Here is a 7,867-nt window from a genome sequence, read left to right as displayed (position 1 = left end):
TTTAATTGAAGATTAGAGAGTTTGTGACTAACAGCCACAACAACGGTTATATCAGCAACCATATAAAATAAAAATAATTAAGAAAAATATTAAATTTTTGAGAAAAAAATTAAATGTTATTCTTGACTTAGAAGCATATCACATCAGCTAGATAGATAGATAGATTTCCCTCAAATCTAACATACAAACTGATCATGGCCGAAACCAAATTGCAATTTCAACAAACTGAAAAGATTAAAATTGCTCAAAAATACTTTAGATCAACCCCCAAACATAAGAAACTATTTTTAACATATCACGTGAAAACTTAATTATAACCTGTTGAAAGTACGAAGAAACAAGTAACATGAAGAAAAGTAGGAGTTTCGAATAAATACTTTCTCCGTCCCATTTTATGTATCATTATTTACTTTTTTGTTGTTCCAAAAAGAATGTCACATTTTCTTATTTGTAACTATTTAAAGACACAATTACACTTTTACCCTTGTTAGTCCCATTTATAAGGGCCCACTTAATTAAAAATATTAATAGTACATTGTTTTAATGAAGAATAATTTGATAAAAAACATCAAAAGTTTTTATTTATTTCTTAAACTCCGTACTCGATCAAATTGCGACACATAAAATGGGACGGAGGGAGTAATAGATAATGGAGAGACAAAACAGTTGAATATATGGTTCAAATGATTCATCATCACAATCACTTTCAATGTTGATTAGAATTTTTAACTAAACAAACAATATAGAATTAATCTATTTATAGAGAGACAGGCCGCTGCACTTGGATTCTGTTTTTCTCCCTTGAAATAATAGTTAATAGTGAAGATACCTTACACACCTGAAAGCTGATCAATGAGTGGCTTAGCTTCTTAAATAATACTTTACGGAGGATAACGTGAGTTTGATCTATATTTAAGACACTAGGAGTTGTTTGGTACACCGGATAGGATAAGCATGAATATCTCAAGTTACGGAATATCTCTCATGGGACTATTTTATATCATCTAATGCTATCTCTATTTAATATATGTGATAGTAATCCTATCAATTTAGTATAAATGATGAGATAAAAGAGTTTTTGGATTATTTAATACTACCTCATATCAATCGTGAAATAAAATTAATCTCAATTTTTATTTTGAAATTACTTTTGTTTATTATCGGGTAACTAGATGGAAGGGGAATAACTTGTCATGCATGTGTGGGTTTCGCAAAGTATAATTTTTTTGAGTCTAAATTAAGAGTTGCAAATGGATGGATCAGATCGAATATGAATGGATGAAAATGAGTTGATTAAAAGTGTGCCATATAAATTAAATTTAAAGGGTGGGAGTATTTTCTTTATAAGTACTACTTTATACACATGCACGCCGGCTAGAAAAGATGTGAAGAGTGGTTGAGGTGAAGAGACCAAACCAGAAACCGCCATGTTATGTTTTGACTTCTTCTATTCCTTCTCAGTTCTCCCAGAGTTTTTTTCAACTATATCTGCTGCTAAAATAATGCCAATTTTGATACTACCGCCACTCAAACTTGGCCACTTAGTGGCGATCCAAGATTTAAGGATTGTGGTTATTTAAAAATTTTAAAAATTATCTCAACAAGATTCAAACTAATTGGGATGCCTCTTCCTCTAAATGTCAATACACTCAATCAACTTTTTATTAATAGGTATTTTTATATCTTTTATATCTATTTTTTTTATATCTTCTACGTAATTATATCTATTCCACGTTGAATTTACTGAGTGTCAGAGCACCAAAAAAATAATTTAGGTTTGTCCTCGGCACTTACTGTCTGTCATCAGCTAAGAGTATTAAAGAGGGGCATATGTCATTGACCGATGCTCCAAACAGATTATATTCTTCGCTGTCAATTTTCTTTTTTATATATAGTGATACTGAATTTGTACATATTGCATAAAGACATAATTATTGCAAAACTATTTTTCAGCAGTTGATTTGAAATTTTATAATAAAGTATCTATGTGCTGAGTGCTGATCACGAGAAAACAACGACATGTGCGAGCCGCTCTAGGTAACCACCCAAGTGAACAAAAGAAACCACTAAAAAGGGGTTGAAAGGGAAAGCAAATAATATATTACTACTAATATAGATTTAGGGGGAGAAAAAAAAAAGAAAAAGAAATATTTTATCCAGACAAGTACGATACAAACATTAAATAAAAATGAATATTTGTCATTTTTCTGTTGATTTCCTTAAATTAAGGATTGAACATGGAAGCATTATTGCCGGCCTTACCTTCTAATTCTCCCTCATAATCTGCAATTTTGTAGAATAAAAGGTATACTGCTGCAGAAATATTAAATAAAATTAATAAGGGAAGAAGGGGCAAAAGGAGAAGAATTTGGTAGTTAGATTAGTTTGGCGGGTAAGGAAGTTGGTCCTCTAACTGCTTCGCCGGCCAATCATCATCATTCATCACCCCACCACTAGCAATTTTGCTAAGGCACAATAAACAAATATGAAAAAAAAAATATATGTAGTTTGTACATCACACTAGTAGTATGTTAAGACCTTTTCTGTTTTACAAATTACAAGCCGATAGTGTAAGAATTGAGTCCACTATTGTGTAAAATAAAAGGAAGTCTCATATAATTAGTTTCAGTTGTGTGTAAGGCTGTTAAGTGGACCGGACCGGGTCAATCGGAATCGGCCCTTCAAAATTATTTAGGTTGTGGGTTGGGCCGGGTCGGGGTTAAATGGGTCGGGTCAGTAAAATTTTTAAAAATAGATCTAACCCAGCCCACTTAACCCAACCCGGTCAAACCCACCTAAACCCGGTCAAACTCGGTTAAAAATCCGATCAACAATTAAGAAAAAAGTTTTTTTCAATGTACACTATATATACCCACCTATATACATTTTAAATACGTTAAACAATATATATACACTATATATATAGTATATACTACATTAGAATTTAAAAAATATATACACATATACACAATTACACATATATACGCACCATTCAATTTATATGTACTACTTTAAAGTTTAAATAAAATATACTACAATATATATATATATAGTTATATACTAATTTATAAAACATATACACATATATATGTTAAATATACACGTCTATAGAAGATATATTCACATATATACGCCCTATTCAATATATATGTACTACTTTAAATAAAATATACTACAATATATATAAATTACAATATATATATATATATATATATAATTATATACTAATTTATAAAATATATACACATGTATACGTTAAATATACATGTCTATAAAAGATATATTCACATATATACACTCTATTCAATGTATATGTACTACTTTAAATAAAATATACTACAATATATATACATTACAATATATATGTATATATATACTAATTTATAAAACATATACACATATATATGTTAAATATACACGTCTATAAAAGATATATACACATATATACTCACCATTCAATGTATATGTACTACTTTAAATAAAATATACTACAATATATATATATATATATATATATATATATATATATATATAATTACAACCCAATCAGAATCATGTAGCATGCAATCAGCAGAATCAGCAAATGAACCGCAATGTTGGTTAAAAACTAGTGTAATAGAAACTCTATATTTATAACAAGTTTTTAAAAAATCATACGTAGAATTCCATCTAATATCAATTTCCTCAGGCATCAATATCGCTGCAAGTTCATTTTTTGACATTTAACTTTAAATTCTCCAGTTTTCGATCTACGATTATTTCCTTGAATAAAACCAACAATTTCAATATAAAACTCAAAACACTCAAGGCCATCTTTTACAATTAAATTATATATATGACAATTTCATGCAACGACGGAGATAGCTTAGATTTTAACTTTTTTTATAGCAGTTTTGTTGTTAGAAGCATTATCAAAAGCAATACATAAGATTTTATTTTCGATACCATAAAATTTGGCAACTTTAACAATAGAATCAGCAATAAAATCCCCAGTATGTTTACGATCTTCATCATATAAAAAAGCAAGAATACGTTTTTGCATCACAAAATTACTATCCATCCAGTGACAAGTAACGGTTAAATAATCATTTTTATTTACAGCACGATCAAGATCAGAAGTTAGGGACAGTCTATATTAAATATTTTTTAACAATGTTGATAAATAAAAATAATATTGTGAATGAAGTCTAAAAATATCAGACCGACAAGTACTTTTAGGAATACCATTAAACATAGAATTATAAATTGCTTGAATATAATGAATAAAGGTATCAGAAGAAGGAAAACTAAAAGGCAAACAACCCACAGCTACCATTTTAGCTATTTCTTCCCGGTCCCTCAATTTATTATACTTCTTCGTTACCTAATCAGTTACTGGGTCCATTCTAGTTTGCGTTGCCCACCAACATCCCCACCGCCTCGTGCAATATTTAACTTTCTTTCGCGAGCATCACCTATATGTCTCGTTAACGTACCCGTACCCCCTTACTTGCCTCCACTTTTATGCTTATATATTTGTTGACAAATATTGCATTGCACCATAATATCTGATATACGTTCAAAAAATTATCATGCAATACTAGTTGTTTTACGAGCTCCAGGGGCATGGGGAGCACGGGAAGAAAGATTAAACGATTCAGGTCTAACGTTAGCATTTTTTACTGCGGGTGTCTCACCAATATTTTCATCATCTTCGTCTAAATTTACCGCATCTACTTCATTTTCTTCTTCTATACCGTAATTTTCCTGAGCTTCTACATAATCCATAACGTGAGCACCTACACCTATTTCTTACTCAAAAGTGTACCAAGCGGTGCTGGAGGCGAAGACACACGGGTATATCTACTACTTGAAGTACCTCTACCGCTAGTAATTCGCTTTTTACTACCACTACCGTTTCCGGGATAAAAATTTTTAACCCCTTTAGTAGCGAGGTTTCTTAATTTATCCATAATATAAATTAAACTAAAAAAAATTAAAATACACAAATATAATAAAATTAAATATTCAACAATTAATACAATAAATAAAAGTTAAATGTAAGAGATGGACGACAATACCAAATTTTGAAAGTATCCGAAGGTTGCGACTTTAGAAACTTTCACTCATACTTTGTAATCGCAAAATTAAAAAATTAAAGTGAGCACTTTAGGAAATTAAATATATTGAATATTTGAGAATTGAGAATTGAAATTTGAGAGAGAATGATATCTGAGAGAGTGAAAAATTGTGTGAAAAATGATTTGAAGGTGTAGGATATTTATAGAATTTATTTTGGGATTAAAAAATATTTTAAATGATTTTTTTTTAATAAATGGGCCCAAACTAGCCGTTTGGACCAAAAAATGACTATATAATTTGATCCAAATATCAATTTTTATTTTTATTTTTTTAAAAAAACTTATCCGGACTGGGCCGGGTTAACCAGGCCAATCAAAAAATTTAACCGATCTGGGACCCGGTATCCTACAGCCCATGGGCTGACCGAACCGGGTCAAAGCGGGGCGATTTTATTAATTGAGTCATTTCGGGTTGGGTTGGGCCGGGTTAACTCGTCCCGTTTGACAGGTGTAGTTGTGTGAAACACGTAATAAAGTTCTTTCAAAAAATATGGACTATAGTTTAAATTGTGCCAATATGTTAGCATCCATTTCATAAAGTGAAAGTGTCCATATCAATTAGGACTCCCCAAAATTAACAATCATGTGATCCTCTTCATCTCGGACTCGTAAAATAATTTAATTAGGCTGGACATTCCGCAACGTTAGTGATCTAAATCAACTCCTCCTCCTATGTCATGACAATACAAGAACATAGTGTATTCCTTCTCAATCACCACTCCTTTCAAAAAGTGTAAGTTTTGCATTGTTCATGTTAGGGCCCAGGGGTGATAATTCAATTCGTCAAGTTTTCTAGCTATCCTTTTTCTTCTTCAGAGAACAGTTCCTGGATAATTAATTTGGTGACTCCTCAGCCTATCTTTGTATATTTTGAAATGTCCTTTAATTCCTTTCTTGCCATATATAATAAACACAAGAATCTATTGTCGTTCTGTAAGTTTTTGCTACTGTGTTCCTTCATTTGACTTAACAAGTTAATCAACACAACGCTCTTCATCTCTTAGTTTAGGTATAACTTGTCACTTATCACTTATGAACCTTGTTCCAAATGCTAGAAACAAAGTTACAACTAAAGAATAGGTAGTTCATGCTTTCTTCTTTTTCCTTGCACAGGGCACATAATCTATCAATGATAATATCTTTTTTAGACAATTTATTTCAGTAATTAACTCATCATGGATAACCAAATGTAGTATGAAGAACCATCTAATAGCAGCTATTTATTGCAAATTACTTTCCTCGCGAACACCTCTTGAAAATTGCCTCTTAGCTTTACATTATATTAATTTGATAGAGAAAAAATTCATTTTTAGCAGTTCAGCAAGTTCTGCTTCTACCATATGGATTTTGATCTTTCATATCCTCCTAGCCATCCAGCCAGGAGGCCTATTTAGGCTTAATTTGCAGATTTTGTCCAGAGCTTGTTTTTCTTTTGATCTAAGTTCCATAACAATTTGCATGTAGCAATTTTGTTTTAAGATGTCCACAACATTCAGTCCTCTGCCACATTTGGTAAATAAATGTTGTTTCAAGATCATAGGTCTTTTTTTTTTTTTTTTTTTTTCTGATAAGTCACATTCTACTATTCGTTGTAAAAGAAAGTCACATTTGGATCCAGTTCTATGTATCTTCTTTGGGAGTATAAATATTTTTGAGATCAATAAATTAGAGTTGCAAATAAGACACTCTTGATCGGGGAGGCTCAACGGAATTTGTGGCCTAAAGTTAACTTTGAGAAGAGGCCTTTAAATATAATTGATAAAATTATAAATATGTTTATTTTGATTTCTTTTCTTTTTATTTTATAGTGATGGTGTACATGTCATCTTGTACGTATATTGACTATTTATGAGACTAAATATTAGTACTTATTATATAGTTTTTGAACTAGATGATAGTTTTTGAATATTTAAGTTTTAAAATATTGCGTTGACCTAATCTTAGTTAACTTCAAAAGTTAATCAATTTAATTATCGAAACACAAAAAACACACAAATTAAAACGGAAGAAAAATTTATTTGAATAATATCTATTTGTTTTTAAATAAACTCTTTAAAATACCAAAAAGACAAGCATATATCTTGTTCTTTTTAAAATATAATGATACTAATTCTATAATATATACTATATAACAGTATTAAATATTAATGAAAATATGGGATCTTTAATTTGGGAGGGCCTAAAGCCATGGCTTTAATTGGTTCCCCGTTGAGCCGGCACTACTCTTGATCGATAAGTTGTAGTATACTTTTTGAATATGATAAGAATAAGTCGGGGAAATTATTTTCCCAATCCTGCTTAGATAATTGGTCATCTTTTCAAAATAAATGAAGCTTTTATACTACTCGGTCCCAAATTATTTGTCTCAAATTTTTTAATTTGATTTCCAGTTTATTTATCTTTTTTCATTAATCAAGAAGAAATAGAACTTTTTTTTCATGTTTTACCCTTTGCATTAATTATTTTTTTATAAATTAAAATATAAATATCATTTAATAGGGGTGTTATGGTAAACTAGCCATGCTATTAATTATTTTTCTTACTCAATATGTCATCTCAATTTGGGACGGATAATTTGGGACGAAGGAATTACTATTTTAATTTGTGGTATACTATTTTTAGTAGGTTTAACAAAGAATGGCATACTTATTTAGAAATAATTTATTGTTGGATTTCTCATTTCAATTTAATCAGATGATAATAGATTTGCTATCTTGAAATTTCCTTAATGTATGTCTTATGGGCAA

This window comes from Capsicum annuum, chromosome 1 (assembly GCF_002878395.1).
Source record: "Capsicum annuum cultivar UCD-10X-F1 chromosome 1, UCD10Xv1.1, whole genome shotgun sequence".
NCBI lineage: Eukaryota > Viridiplantae > Streptophyta > Magnoliopsida > Solanales > Solanaceae > Capsicum > Capsicum annuum.
This window is presented reverse-complemented; position numbering follows the sequence as displayed.